Genomic DNA, 16,971 nt, shown 5'->3' on the forward strand with positions numbered 1-16,971 from the left:
ATCATTTGGAGGGTTATTAGCAAGGAGTGGGAAGAGGAAGAAGAGGGGAAAAGGTACAGGGATTAAAAAGCATAATTGGTAGGTACAAAATAGACAGGGGAATGTTAAGAATAGTATAGGAAATGGAGAAGCCAAAGAACTTATATGCATGATCCATGGACATGAACTAAGTGATGAGGGGAGTGTATTGCTGGAAGGAAGGGTGGCACCAGGCAGAGGGGGATAAAAGAGGAAAAATTGGGACAGCTGCAATAGAATAATCAATAAAATATACTTTAATAAAAAAAGGAAGCAATTCCATTTACAATGTCATCAAAAAGAAAAATATTTAGTAATAAATTTAACCAAGGAGATAAAAGATCTCTACACTAAAAACTATAAAATGCCAATGAAAGATATTGAAGAAGACACTAATAAATGGAAAGATAGCTTGTATTCATGGATTGGAAGAAATAATATTGTTAAAATGTTCATGCTACCCAAAACAATCTGTGGATTCAATGCACAGGTGTTTTTTTACTGAAACAGATAAACATTCTTAAAATTTATGTAATCTATAAAAGATCCCGAAAAGCCAAAGCAATCTTGAGGAAGAAGAACAAAAGCTGGAGGCATCACACTGCCTGATTTCAAACCATAACAAAGCTATAATAATCAAAAGAGCATAGTACCAGCATAAAAACAGACATATAGACCAATGGAACAAAAAACAGGCATTTATGTTCAAGTGATCTTTAACAATGGTGCCAAGAACATGAAATGCATAAAGAGTGGTTTCTTCAGTAATGGAACTGGGAAAACATACCCATATAGAAAATTATGACATTGGACCCCTATTTCACACTGTATACAAAAATTAACTTGAAATGGATTAAACAAACATAACACCTGACACTGTAAAACTACTAGACAAAAAAGAAAAGGAAAAAGCTTGATATTGAGCTTGACAATTTTTTTTTGGATATGAACCCAAAAGCACAAACAAAAGCAAAAATAGATAAGCACAATTGCATCAAACTAAAAAATTTCTGCACAGTAAAGGAAGCAAGCAACAGAATGAAGAGACATCCTATGTAATGGGAGAAAATGTTTGCAACAAACCATACAACTTTAAGGGACTAATATCTAAAATACATAAGAAACTTAAACAACTCAATAGCAAATAATAATCCTAATTTTTTAAATGGGCAAAAGACTTGAATAGATATTTTTCCAAAGAAGACATACAAATGGCCAGAAAGAATATGGAAAGGTATTCAATATCATTAATCATCAAGAAAATGCAAATCAAAACTACAGTGAGATATCAGTTCACATGTGTCAAATATCTATCATCAAAAAGACCAGAGATAAGGGCTGGTGAGGATGTGGAGAAAGTGGAACACTTGTATACATTGTTGGTGGGGATATAAATTGGTACAGCAACTATGGAAAACAGTGTGGAGGTTCCTTCAAAAATTAAAAACAGAACTACCATATTACGCAGCAATCCCACTTCAGAGTATATAGCCAAAGGAAATAAAATCACTATCTTGAAGAGCTATCTGCATGCCATGCTCATTGCAGCATTATTGACAATAGCTAAGATATGGAAACAATCTAAGTGTCCATCTACAGATAAAATGGTAAAGAAAATGTAATTTATATATATAATGGAATATTGTTGGGCTTTAAGAAACAAGGAAATCCTGCCATTTGGGACAACATGGGTGAACCTAGAGGACATTATGCTAAATAAAACAAACCAGAGGAAGACAAATCTTACATGATCACACCTATATATGCAATGGAATAAAATCAAACTCGTAAAAGCAGAGAGTGGAATAGTGGTTTCCAGTGGCTGAAGGGTGGGAAAAATGGGGAGATGTTGGTCAAAGGATATATTACTCTTATAATAATTTAAGCAATAAACTGTTATTTAAAGCAAAAATAATAATAAAACAAATAAATTCAAGAAAAAAATGAGAAGAAGATTCACTTGTTTGGAATTAAGTTCTATAACCATATCTCTAATGAAAGTTTGTTGACACTATGACAATGTCATAGGTTCAGCTCATCAAAGAACATACTGTCTGGTTACTATCGCATTTTTATATTTGGATTAATTAAAAACGGAAATGTAGATAGCATTAGCTTTGAAATTAAATGAGCCCCCTAATGGGGAAGCTAATTACTGAATTCATTTTGACATTCTGTTTTACCAGTGAAAATTTAGGTTATTGAATTGAACAATATGTACTCAGACTAGAAATGAAAATTCAAAGCATCCTTAGATAGCATAGAATAAAACCAGTGGCTCATACTGAGTCAGACCTAATAATAGTCTTTTGTTAGAGAGGGTTATTATTGTTAATATTGTCACCTTTATGACAAAGGTTCTAATATGAAGAGTACTTGGAATTCTTAAAAGCTTCCATTAGTCTATTCAAAATCCCTACTTCTGATTTCCATTAATGTATCTTTCCCACTGTGTGATTAGGCAGCTCCACCGGAAGCCATAATCTAGAGGTGTTGGGAAAGATTTATAAAGGAAAATTCCATGAGCTCAAAAAACAAAATGATAATTTACCTGGGTTTCAGCATAAAAAATGTTATTTTTCTTCTTGAGGCTATATTTTCTGAACAGAAATCTGTAGTGAAAAAACTTCACTACAGTATTGTGCTTTTTAAGCAACACACACACACACACATACACACATACACACACCCCACACACATATACAACCACAGTAATAAAGATAGCAGGATGCAGGTGATAGTTTGGAAAACATCAACTCTCTTTGTTATGCTATTTAAATAAAGGCATGTAGAGCTTTAATACTTATTGCCATTTAAAAATCAAGGAGTAGTAACTGTTAATTCACTAAAGCACTTAGGTTTTTAGGAATTACAGGGTTTTTCAGCATCACATCAGTTACTCAGCTAATACTTAATGAAGACTGATATGATTATGTGGATCTTTTGTTCACTTCCAAGATGAAGATACACATAATGTCCCTAAATCTGGATTCAATAAAGCAATGTGTAGAAAATGCTTGCCCTGAGGGTCTTTATAATAGACACTGATGTTTGTGCTACCGATACACAACGTCCAAGGCATTCCAGAATCATCCCAATTATCTGCTCTCCCTGCACCTCCCATGGTCCAAATTGGGATATTCTCTAAAATTCTCCCCCAAAGGAGGAGATAAAACATCTGAATAGTGTGTTTCCTATCAACCTTCATTATAAGTTCCTTTCTCTGGCTTCCCCACTATTCAGAGAGCTCCAGTTGTACACATGCTATGTGGGCTAAGGCCATTGTCATGCATTCCTTATAAGATTCTTGAGTCATAATAAACTAATAAAGTCTTCAATATGACATATGCATCACTGTTTAGTAGGTGAGTTAAATTATTTGTAAATTATGTGTAAAACTCATTAATGGAAACCATGCATTTCTCTGTTTTACTCCAAGTGTCATATGACATTCCATAAATGGAAAGTTAAAAGTTGGCTGGCTGTGTGTTGATGTACTTTTTATTACAGACTTGTGCTGCATTAATATATAAAAATTGTAAAATACCTTTACCTATAAGACATTGGTCTGGAAAAGTAGAGTGACTTTTTTTAATATCTCACAGTGAGAATCCCAGAAGTTTCAGGCCTGGGAAACAGGAAAACAGAAACCATATCAAGATATGAATTCTTGCTTGGGCTGTATTTAAAAGAAAAAAAGAACTAAAATCAAGAAACAGGGAACTGGTACAATCAGGAAAATAAGGGGAGAACTATTCCACAGACTCAGGAGAGTTAAGAATGAAGTGGTCTATTCTGAGTTCCAGGATCATTAGCCTGTGGTTCCTTATCTGCTTTTTACAGGAATGGTGAGAATGTTTAGATCAGTATATAGTAATTAGTATTATATATTCATATATGATAATATATTATGGAATGATTTAAAAGATGTTGAAAATTTTGTCATGCCATTGGAAAGTGTGAATGCTAAGTGTGTAATATTATAAAAGGCTTGTAACAATTAAGAAGTGGTATAATCTCAACTACGTAAAAAATTATACAAGTGTAGAAGAAAATATGCTAAAATGTTAAGAGTGGTAAAGATTTTAGGTAGTAAATTTAGGGCCCACATATTTTGATCGCCTGTCCTTCTCTGAGGTCATCCTTTCATGATTGCCCCTCCCCCATTACTATGCTATAGCTGCACTGCTGTCCTTCATGTCGTTTGAACACACCAGATATGTCTCTCCTTCTGAACCTTCCCACTTACCATTTCTTTGACTTAGAATGTTCTTCGCTAAAATATTTACATAACTTTCTCCCTGAATCTCTTCAGGCCACCTACCCATAAGAGACCTATGTAAAACTTTAACCACACTCCATTCCTCTTTCATTCTTTATTTTTCTTCATAGTTATTAACATTGTTTAATATAAAATAGTTTCCTTATTTTCTTTGTTTTTTTTTCCTAATGCTCCCCAAGAAGAGGATGTTTTCTAAGAGAAGAGGAGAGGAATAAGCTGGGGCTGTATACAAGGGAGTGATTTCTAAAATGACCATGGAAATGAAGCTAATAAGGAAGGAAGTGAGAATATCTGGAAGGTGTCAGACAATAAAAAGTAGAACAATAATTGTATTGTATTGGATATTACAAAGACTTTGGGGCATCAGACAGCTAGGGTAATTGAACCTGGAAAATAAGAACTGATTTGTTAGAAACTGGGGGTTGTATAGGTATTAAAACTCCTAAAAATAACAATGTCCACTATAGCTCTCTTCTCCTTTAGAGATCTCCCCTAAGGGCATTTGGAATGAAGTTTTCAGTTAGGGAAGAGAAGGGATGGGACAAAGGATCAGCCACTGTTACCATTCTGAGGTATACAATTAGCAGGCTTTTGTTCATTCAAGTACGCATCTATGGAGATGTCCCTTCCTTTTGAAAAACAAAAACTAAACAGATCAAATGAGATAATATTCTGCAAACTGTTTTTCTTGCATTCAGTAATGTGTTGTCAAGGTTATTTTATATTAATGCATCTATATTTTAAACTATATAATATTCTATTCTATGTAAAAATCATAGTATGCTTAATCAAGAACTAACTGTTAAACAGTCAGATCTTTTTCCTCATACTTCACTTTTATGGATAAAGAATGATATGTACATATTTGCATTTTAAAAATTTCTGCATATATTTTACATGTTAGGAGTAGAATTATACAGCTAAAGACTACATAGAAACTAAATATTGATATTAGTTTATTTAAGAAACATAGAATTAATTTAGGGAACTTAACAATTTCCAAACACTATTATAGGCCCTGTGAATATAACAATAAATAAAACAGAAGGCAATGGCAGCCTTCATGGAGCTTATGGTCTAAGATAGAAATAGAGTTGATATTATTTTATAGAAAATTATATCTTCCCTGGCCTGGTGGCTGAATTGGTTGGAGCACTGTCCCATATAACAAAAATGTTGCATATTCATTTCTCAATCAGGGCATATACCTAGGTGTGTGGGTTTAATTCCTCATCAGGGCATGTACAGAAGACAATCAACTGATGTTTCTCTCTCACACAGATATTTCTCTCTCTCCCTTCCTCTCTCTCTAAAATCAATATAAATTTTAAATATATATATGTGAATATATATATATATATATATATATATATATATATATATATGGTCTGTCCAGAAAAGAGTGTAGCCATTGTTAATATAATGAGAATGGTTTGTGAGACAGCAATGTAACCTGGCAGCCAAGGAGAGTGGACTAGAATATGCATGCATGAACAATGATAACTTCACTCTACTAATCAATAGAGGTGGTAGATGCCATTGAGTGAGTATGTACTGTGTGGCCCTTCAAAATGACTGAAAAATAGAGGAATGAGTCTGCATCAAATTTTGAATTAAGTTTGAACATTCCTCCATGAAAACTATTCAGATTATTCAGAAGGCCTCAGCAATGGGCAATTAGAGATTGGAAGCTTCATCATGACACTGTGCCTGCTCATGCATTAAGTCTCATACAGGTTTTGTAAAACATCAAATTACCCAGGTGATTCAGCCCCTCTACTGCTGAGATTTGGCACCCTATGATTTCTGGCTTTTCTCAAAACTAAAATCATCTTTGAAAGAAGGGGATCTAAGATGGTGGAGAAGTAAGTAGAAGCCACAGTAATCTGCTCCCAGGACCAATCTGGACTTAAAACTTAATTGTGGTGAAATCATATAAAATAACCAACTGAACACGAGCTGGAGAGAAGTCTTATAACCACGGAGAGACAGAAAAGGCTGCTTCCTTGCAGTGTAACTGGTAAGAAGTAGGGAGATGTGAAAGGGCTGGCTGGGCTCCCACAGGTGGCAGCTGAAGGGACTGAGAAACAGCTCAGCAGCCAGTGTTCCACCTGAGAATGGCAGGGTCTAAACCCCCAGCTGGGCTTCCCAACCTACAGCAACAGAGCAGAAAGTAAAATAGCATCCAGCTGTGAAAAGCAAAAAGCCACAGGGTTTTTTCCTGGTCTGAAAGAAATAGTTGGAGAAAAAGAGCTCTTAAGTGAATCACATACAAAAATATTTTGGCACCCACTTACCCTGGGCTCAAGCAGAGAGAGGGCACAGAGGACTAGAGATGTTTGGGGAGAATTTGAGGCAGTGGCTTTGAGGAGAGAACTGAGGGAGCAGCCAAATTGGTCCCAGTGCTGATTCATTCCCCATACTGCTGGCAGACCATTTCCCTCTAAGTGGTGTCAGCCTGAGGGGAAGCAAAAGCCCCACCTGCAGGAATTAATCCTCCCCACCCTTGGTGCTTAAGCCTGATGGCTGATCACAGATTGAATAGATTAACAATTAAAGGAGACAGACAAAGGCAATAGATCTCTGGTAGTCTCCAACAGTATGCCTAGACCCAGACTGGTACATGATCTGATGCCAGCAGGGGCAGATCAATCTAAGAGGCAGCAACAAAAAAGGAAAGTCACAAAAATGGGAAGACAGAGAAACAACCCCCCATAAAAAGGGAAGGAGGAATCTCCAGAAAGAATGATAAATGAAATAAAGGAAAGCAAACTATCAGACATGGAATTCAAAACATGGATTATAGGGAAGTTCAATGAGCTCAGAGAGCTCAAAGATAGCTACAAGGAACTCCAGGGAAACTATAAGGAATTTACTGAGAATTACACCAGCATGAAAAAGGACATAGAAGCTATCAATAAGAGCCAGGAGGAAATGAAGAATACGATCTCTGAATTGAAGAACACAATAGAAGGAATTAAAAGCAGGCTAGAGGAAGCAGAAGATCGGATCAGTGAGGTAGAAGACAATGTAGACAAAAACTCCCAGACAGTGCAACAAAATGAAAAAAGAATGAACAAGAATGAAGAGGTTCTAAGACAGCTGCAGGACAACATGAAACATAATAATATCTCTATCACAGGAATATCAGAAGGAGAAGAAGAAAAGGAAGGGGTAGAAAATCTGTTTGATAAACTAATGAAAGAAAACTTTCCTAACTTGATGAGAAAAAAAGTTACGCAAGCCCTGGAAGCACAAAGTGTCCCAATGAAGATGAACCCCAACAAGACGCATCAAAATTGAAATGGCTACATTCAAAGACAAAGAGAGAATCCTAAAAGCAGCAAGAGAGAAACAGCTAACAACATACAAGGGAGCTCCAATAAGGCTATCATCAGATTTCTCAACAGAAACACTATAAGCCAGAGGAAATAGCAAAAAATATTCCAAGCAATGAAAAACAAAGGTCTGCAACCAAGAATACTCTACCCAGCAAGGTTCTCATTCAAAATGGAAGGTGAAATAAAGAGTGTCCAAGACAAAAGAAAGCTGAAAGAATATCTCTACACCAAACCAGCATTGTAAGAGATGCTAACGGGTCTGCTTTGATGAAGAAACAGAGAGAGACAGAGAGGAACACAAGTACAAAAGGGAGAAATGATAATAAATAAGTACCTATTGATAATAACCTTAAATATAAATGGATTAAATGCACCAATGAAAAGAAATAGGGTAGCTGAATGGATTAGAAAGCATGACCCACATATATGCTGTCTACAAGAGACACACCTTAGAACAAAAGATTTGCACAGACTCAAAGTGAAGGGATGGAAAAAAATATTTCAAGCAAATGGACATAAAAAAAAAGCTGAGGTAGCAAACTTATATCAGACAAAACAGATTCCACAGCAAAAGCCATAAAAAGAGACAAAGAAGGACATTTCATAATACTTAAGAGAAAAATCCATCAAGAAGATATAACCCTTGTAAACATATGTGCACCCAACATTGGAATGCCCAAATATGTAAGGAAATTTTTGAAAGACTTCAGGAAGGATATAGACAGCAACACACTCACAGTAGGGGACCTTAAAAACCAATAATCAACAATGGACAGACCTTCAAAGCAAAGAAACACCAAGGATATTGAGGCATTGAACAACACTCTAGATCAAATGGACTTAATTCATATATATGGAACTTCTCACACTAAAGAAGCAAAATATACATTCTTTTTAAGTGCACATGGAACACTTTCAAATGTAGACCACATGGTGGAACACAAAACAAGCCTCAACAAATTCAAGAAAATTGAAATTATACTAAGCGTCTTCTCAGATCACAATGCTTTGAAGCTGGAAATCAACCACAAGGAAAAAACTCAAAAACATTCAAACTCATGGAGAATGAATAACATGCTATTAAATAATGAATGGATTAACAATGACATCAAGGAAGAAATCAAAAAGTTTCTGGAAACTAATGATAATGAACACACAACAACATGAAACCTATGGAATACAGAGAAAAAAGTCCTGAAAGGAAAATTCACAGTAATAGAGGCCTACCTAAAAAGGAAAGAAGAATCTCTAATAAAAAATCTAACCCTACAGCTACAATATCTAGAGGAAGAACAACAAACAAAGCCCAGAACGAGTAGAAAGAAGAAAACCATCAAGATCAGAGCAGAATTAAATGATATAGAGACTAAATAAACAATTCAAAAGATCAATAAAACCAGGAGCTGGTTCTTTGAAAAGATAAACAAAATTGACAAGCCTTTAACCAGGCTCACCAAGGAAAAGAGAGGACCCAAATAAATAAAATTAGAAATGAAAGAGGAGAAGTCACAATCAATACCACAGAAATACAAAAGATTGTAAAAAATTATTATGAACAACTGTATCACAAGAAATTTCATTACCTAGATGAAATGGACAAATTTCTGGAAACATACAACCTTCCAAAACTGAATCAGGAAGAAGCAGAGAGCCTGAACAGACCAATAACAACTAGTGAAATTGAAGCAGTAATCAAAAAACTCCCAGCACACAAAAGCCCTGGACTGGATGGCTTCACAGGTGAATTTTACAAAACATTTAGGGAAGAACTAACTACTATTCTTCTCAAACTATTCCAAAAAATTCAAGAAGGGGGAAGACTCCCAAGCTCTTTCTATGAAGCCAGTTTTACTCTAATTCTAAAACCAGGTCAAGACACAACAAAGAAAGAAAACTACAGGCTAATATTGATGATGAACATAGATGCTAAAATCCTCAACAAAATATTGGCAAACCAGATCCAGCAACACATTACAAAGATCATACACCACGATCATGTGGGATTCATCCCAGAGATGCAAGGATGGTTTAATATTTGCAAATCAATAAACGTAGTGCACCACATAAACAAAGTGAAAGACAAAAAACACATGAACATACCAATAGATACAGAAAAAGCATTTGAGTATGTGGCCCAGCTTCTGTGCCCTGAAGAGCAGACTGAGGGCCACCCTAAATGTTCCTTGGGTAAGTTCCAGCAAAACAGAACTAAAGATCATAAGTGATCATTTGCTGCTCTTGTTATGTTTATGCAAACGAACAGGATAAATTAAAAATGGACTTAATGTAGTCCCTTTAAAGACAAGGAGAGTAATCTTAGGGAGAAAAATCATTATTCAAGGAAAATCACAATGATCAGTGGCAGACTGTAAAGTAGGGCAGCTAACCGTCTTAAAAGTTTCTTCTCACTTAAAAAATGGTTTCACTTGAAAATTAAACCATATCTGTGATATCACCAAAGAGATTCAAGTTGCAGGCAAGTAGAATGTCAAGTGCCTTGCAACTGGATGTCTTCCCAATAAGACAGTCTTACAGATTTAGAGACTTGTTTGTTGGTTATGTTACATAAATTAACATGTGTTTTCTGTTTTCAAAGGGCATAAGCCTATGACCGCATTACCTGAGTGATTGTCTGTACGCATAAGCCTCACTTAATCCTCTCTGCAGCGCTGCCTCCGGAGACTCAACAGTCTGGCTGAACTAAATGGCTGAGTTGGTGAAGAATGGGGTGGTCTGTGGGCTTCACTTTAAAACTGAACTCTCTTTTCTATCCTAATGGCTTGGACAGAAAGGGCCCAGAGGTCTGAGAAGGGGGAAACATAAACTATTTCCCTCAGCCCAAACTAAATATAATGGGCAAAAGGGTTTTGGACAGGCGAGATGTGCCTAGCACACCTTCCTCCAAAGAAGCCCCCTTTTTTTTTTTTTTCTCCTAATGTGGAACATTGAAAAATTAATCCCTGCCTTTTGTCACCTAGTAGTTATGGATTGAATGATGCTTTTTAACCCTTTTTGCCAAATCTGTTGCCCCCAGAACACAACAAGGATGCCAGCCTGCTAAACCAAACACGCCGTTGTCCGGAGACAGCCAACTGACCTGGAGTCTGCACAATCCTTCCCCATGTGGGAAGGCCACCCTCCCCTCCACACCCCCACTATTATTAGGGATTTCTGGACCCAAGGGTAGGTAGGACGACGACCATGTCCAGCTTGAAGCAGCTAGAGGAGCTTGAGACCTTCGCCCATTGTCCTTTACAAGATTACAAAGGGTCTTAATATCTGAGAGGGAGGGATAGTTATTTTTTACAAACCATGGGTATGGACTTGGGGGGGGATGCTGGGGGAGGGAGATACTGGGTGGAGGGGAGTAAAGGGGAAAAATTGGAACTACTGTAACAACATAATCAATAAAATATACTTAAAAAAAAGAAAAAAAAGAAAAAGCATTTGATAAAGTACAACACCGATTTATGATGAAAGCACTCAACAAAATGGAAATAGAGGGAGCATACCTCAACATATTAAAGGCCATATATAAGAAACCTGAAGCCAACATCATACTCAATGGGCAAAACTGAAAGCATTATCCCTGAGGTCAGGAACAAGACAAGGATGTCCACTCTCCCCACTCCTATTCACCATAGTCTTGGAAGTTCTAGCCACAGCAATCAGACAAGAAAGAGAAATAAAAGGCTTCCAAATTGGAAAAGAGGAAGTAAAACTGTCATTATTTGCAGATGACATGACAGTGTACACAGAAAACCCTATAGACTCCATGAAAAAACTACTCGACCTAAGAAGTGAATTTAGCAAAATAGTAGGGTACAAAGTCAATATTCAGAAATTGAAGGCATTTCTGTACACCAACAATAAAATATCAAAGACAGAAACTAGGAAAAAAATTCCATGTACTATATCAACAAGAAAAAGAAAGTACCTAGGAATAAACTTAACCAAGGAGGTAAAAGACCCGTACTTAGAAAACTACATAACACTGAAGAAACAAATTAAGGAAGATACAAACAAATGAAAGCATGTTCATGGATAGGAAGTCTCAACATCATTAAAATGTCCATACTACCCAAAGAAATTTATAGATTCAACGCAATCCCTATTTAAATACCAATGACATATTTCACAGACGTAAAACAAATACTTCAAAAATTTATATGGAACCAAAAAAGGCTGCAAATACCCACAGCAATCTTGAGACAGAAGAACACAGTAGGAGGAATCACAATACCTGACACCAAACTATACTACAAGGCCACTGTAATCAAAACAGTCTGGTACTGGCATAAGAACAGACATATAGATCAATGGAACAGAATAGAGTGCCCAGAAATAAATCCAGGTCTATATGGTCAACTAATATTTGACAAAGGGGAAAGGAATATAAAATGGAATGAAAAGAGCCTCTTCAACAAATGGTATTGGGAGAAGTGGACAGGGACATGCAAAAAAAAATGAAACTAAACCAACAACTAACACCATACACCAGAATAAACTCAAGATAGATTAAAGATGTAAATGTAAGCTATGACACCATAAAAGTCAATAGGCAGGAAAACTTCAGATATCCCATGTAGCAATATTTTCACTGATATATATCCTAAGGCAAGGGTAATAAAGAAAAGGATAAACAAGTGGGACTACATCAAACTGAAAAGTTTCTTCTCTGCAAAAGAAAACATCAGTAAGATGAAAAGAAAACCAACCATATGGGAAAACATATTTGCCAATGACACCCCAGACAAGTGATTGATCTCCAAAATATATAAAGAACTCATACGACTCAACACCAAGAAGACATACAACCCAACTAAAAAATGGGCAAAGGACCCGAAAAGACATTTATCCGAAGAGGACATACAGAAGGTCCATAGACACGTGAAAAAATGCTCAAGATCACTAGTCATCAGAGATGCAAATAAAATCCACAATGAGATACCACTTTACACTAGTCAGAATGGCCATCATCAACAAATCAACAAACAACATGTGCTGGTGAGGATGCAGAGAACTGGTGCAGCCACTATGAAAAACAGTATGGAATTTCCTCAAAAAACTAAAAATGGAACTGCCTTTTGAACCAGCAACTCCATTGCTAGTATTATATCCAAAGAATCCTGAAACACCAATTCAAAAGAACCTATGCACCCCTATATTCATAGCAACACTATTTACAATAGCCAAGTGCTGGAAGCAATCTAAGTGCCCATCTGTAAGAGAGTGGATTAAAAAAAAACTGTGGTATATTTACACAATGAAATACTATGTAGCAGAAAGAAAGACGGAATTTCTACCATTTGTAACAACATGGATGGAACTAGAGAGAATTATGCCTAGTGAAATAAGCCTGGCAATGAAAGAAAAATACCATATGATATCACCTAATACAGGAGACTAATGAACAACACAAATGAGCAAAATTGAACCAGAGGCATGTAAACAAGGAGTAGACTAACAGTGACAAGGGAGGAGAGGGGAGGGAGAGAAGGGGGTAAGAAGGGGAAGGGTCTAGTCAAAGAACATGTATAATCAACCCATGGACATGGACAACTGGGTGGGGACTGACTGTGGGAGAAGGGGTGGGCAGGGTGCAGGGAAGCAATAGGGGAAAAAATGGGACAACTCTAATAGGGAAACAAACAAACAGAAACTTTTAGTGGGGGGAAAAATGAAAACAAAATAAATTAATAAATGAGCCGGCAAATCCAAAAAAACAACACATGTAGGAAAGTGAACAAAAGAAAATGTAAAGTATGGAAATGAAATTTTAGTGATTAGAAGGACAAGAATTTTACTTCACACTGTATATTTTTCTCCCTACTTGATCCCTCCAGAATTTGCCATTCTGAAGAAGTAAGTAATGACATTAGGTTCTTTGCATAAAATTAATAAGATCAGTTGTTAATAGAGGTTTTGTTGACCACGACTTTGACTGGAATGTCATGCCTAAAGGAGACATGCCTGGGCTCTGGTTGTTACCAAAAAGTGAGGAACTGTAATTGACTTTCAAAGGTAATAAAAGCCCATGAGATAAAAGGCCTGGTACCTTGGTTGGTTGTGCGGTCCATGGCAATCTTTCCAGGGAAGAAACGAAGTTTGCTTTCCTTAAAGATGACTAAAAGGGATCTTAAGGCACAATGGAAAACCCGAAGGACTTGGAAAAAACAAGTGTTTACAGGCAAGGCTGAATGGCAGGTTTGTGGCTCAGCTCCTGTGCCCTGAAAGGCAGACTGAAAGTAACCCTGAAGTTTCCTTGTGTAAGTTCCAGCAAAGCAGATTTAAAGATCATATGTGCTCATTTGCTGCTCTTGTTGTATTTATGCAAACAAACAGGATTAACTAAAACTGGACTTAATGCAGTCCCTTTAATAACAAGGAGGGTAATCTTAGGGAGAAAAATGGCGATTTCAGGAAAATCACAATGCTCAGTGGTAGACTATAAACTAGTGCAGCTAACTGTTTTTAAAGTTTATTTTCAGATTAAGTTTGTTTTCATTTGAAAGTTAAACTAGGTCTGTTACATCATCAAAGATACTTAATTTATAGGCAAGAAGAATATCAAATGCCTTGAAACTGGATATCTTTCCAATAAGACAGTCTTGCAGATTTAGAGACTGGTTTATGGGTTATGTTGCATAAATTAACATGTGTGTTCTATTTTCATAGTCCTGGCTGGTTTGGCTCAGTGGATTGAGCGTCGGCCTGCGAGCTAAGTGTCGCTGGTTCGATCTTCCAGTCAGGGCACATCAGAGAAGGAAAACTCTGACTCCAAAAAACCTCCGCTGCCTTGTGGCATACCTCTTCAGGGGAAAGGCTAAGGGAGTAAACCCCGACAGAAAATCCGGAGCCGGAGTCCCTAAGGCGGTTTGACGTTGTAGTCAACACCGGCAACTCCTGCGGTACACCTGAAGCCAAGCTGTATTGACTCCGTCTTTCCCTTGGATCCTTCAGCTGCGAAAAGAGGGGGGGTCTGCTGCATGGGCAACAGCAGACCCTCCATATCACCCTGCCCAGGCTCTGTAGCTTCAGCTTCACTGGAGAAGACACTCCAGCGTCATCGCAAGATGTCGATTCAACACGGGAGGAGACAGATACCGTGTCACTCCCGAGTCGGACTGCACAGCCATTCTCGGCGGTGCAGATGGACTCTTAAGAAGCTACACCATCGTCTCTCGAGACGGACGGCTGCCGGCTCTATTTTCATAGACTATAAGCCTATGATCTCATTACCTGAGTGACTGTCTCTACATATAGGCCTCACTTAATCCTTTCTGCATCACTGCCTCCTGACACTCAACAGTTTGGCTGAACTAAGTGACTGGGTTGGTGAAGCATGGAGTGGTCTGCGTGCTTCACTTTAAAACTGGTTTCTCTTTTCTATCCTAATGGCTTGGACAGAAAGGGTTCAGAGGTCTGAGGCGGGGGGGGGGGGGGGGGACGGGAGGAGACCTAATATATTCTCCTCAGCTCAAGCTGAGTATAGTGGGAAAAAGGCTTTTGGACAGATGTGACGTGACTTGCATACCTTCCTCCAAAGAAGCCTTCTTTTTTTTCCCAAATGTGGGACATTGAAAAATTAATCCCTGCCTTTTGTCATCTAGTGGTTATGGATTGAATGATGCCTTTTAATCCTGTTGCCAAATCTGTTGCCTCCAGAATACAACAAGGATGCCAGCCTGTTAAACCAAGTATGCCTTTGTCTGGGACAGTCAACCTACCTGGAGTCTGCAAGATCCTTCCCCATGTGGGAAAGCCACCCTCCCCTCCACACCCCCACTCTTATTAGGGGTTTCTGGACCCAAGAGTACGTAGGACGAAAACCATGTCCAGCTTGAAGGAGCTAGAGGAGCACAAGACCTTCACCCATTGTCCTTTATAAGATTATAAAAGGTCTTAAGTCTGAGAGGGGGCAATTGTTAATTTTTATTGTTATAAAAAATTAATTAATTAATTAAAAAATAAAAAATAAAATAATATCATCTTTGAAAGGGAAGAGAATTCAGACCATCAGTGATATTCTGGAAAATATTTCAGGGCAGCTGATGGCTATTGGGAGAACTATGTGAGGTCCCAAGGTGCCTACTTTGAAGAAGAATGAGATGTCATTGTTCTATGTACAATGTTTCTTATATCTTCTTCAATAAATATCTTTATTTTTCATATTATATGACTGGATACCTTCTGGAAAGAATATATATAGTTTGTGTGTTTAGACACTTAGTCTCTCTGTAAAGAATTACCTAAACTTAATATTTTCTGCATTATAAAATATAACTGAATACAAGTATAAAAGGGATTACAGCTAGAAGCTTAGCAGATAGTAGAGTGGTTTCATTTCTGGTCTCTGTTCACTCTCTCCACTATTCTAAAGTGGTTCAGCCACTCCCATAGCAATTCTGAATGGAAAACTGACCCAAATGTCCAATGATTGTTGTGCAACATTTCTATAAAGGTAGTTAACTCTGAGCAATCTGGAGATAGTGTGGAAGGCACAGATACACATCTGTGACTTTATTTCAGGTTGTCTCTTTTTTCTGTCTCTATGTTTAAGACAAACAATAAATTTAAGAAACTTGATATATAGCAATCTATACAAAGGCAGTGTATGGAAAAGACTGTTATTTATTGTTTGCCTTTCCCAAGGGCAGAGGATCAAAAAATGACAAACTTGCAGAAGACAATGAGATATGGTCATATTCTCTCTCAGTTCTACCCACAGGTATGGATTGTTATTGCTCTGTAGTGGAAGAAGGACCTTCCATCTTTTCTATGAGGCCTCCTACTCAGTGTGTTTATTGGGATTTGATAATTCTTTTCCATTTATTTCTCACAACAATGTCCTGGTATCTTCAGAAAATAAACTGAACATCAGTTCTCAAAGTCATATTTAAATTTGTTGTAAATACCTGGGAAAAATGCTTTTAAGTTTATTTTTGCAAATAATATTATATTTCCTCAACTCTTTCTTTTTAAATAATTTGGACAGATTCTAGGAGTGAGGAAAAGGAGTTCTAAGGTAATATCTTTGGCTCTGTTTTGAAAAGTTTCACTTAATTTTTCATATTTGATTCACAATATTAGTTAATACTGTGTTTCTAAGAACTAAGCTGTGGTCAGAAGAGCACATATCAGATGAGCTCTCTCTTCTGTTGGAGAAGGGGAAAACTAGGTATTTCCTAATACATAATTCTAACTAAGAGTCATGAGGTAATTAGAACCCATGTTATCATAAGCTAAAGATATTTTAGAGATAAGGGACATTGTACAAGGATGTAATCTTTCTCTTTTATTGAAAATCAATTCTGCCTCTCTCCTAAA

Source organism: Furipterus horrens, unplaced genomic scaffold (genome assembly GCF_987537825.1).
Source record: "Furipterus horrens unplaced genomic scaffold, mFurHor1.1.pri manual_scaffold_1, whole genome shotgun sequence".
NCBI classification, from domain to species: Eukaryota; Metazoa; Chordata; class Mammalia; order Chiroptera; family Furipteridae; genus Furipterus; species Furipterus horrens.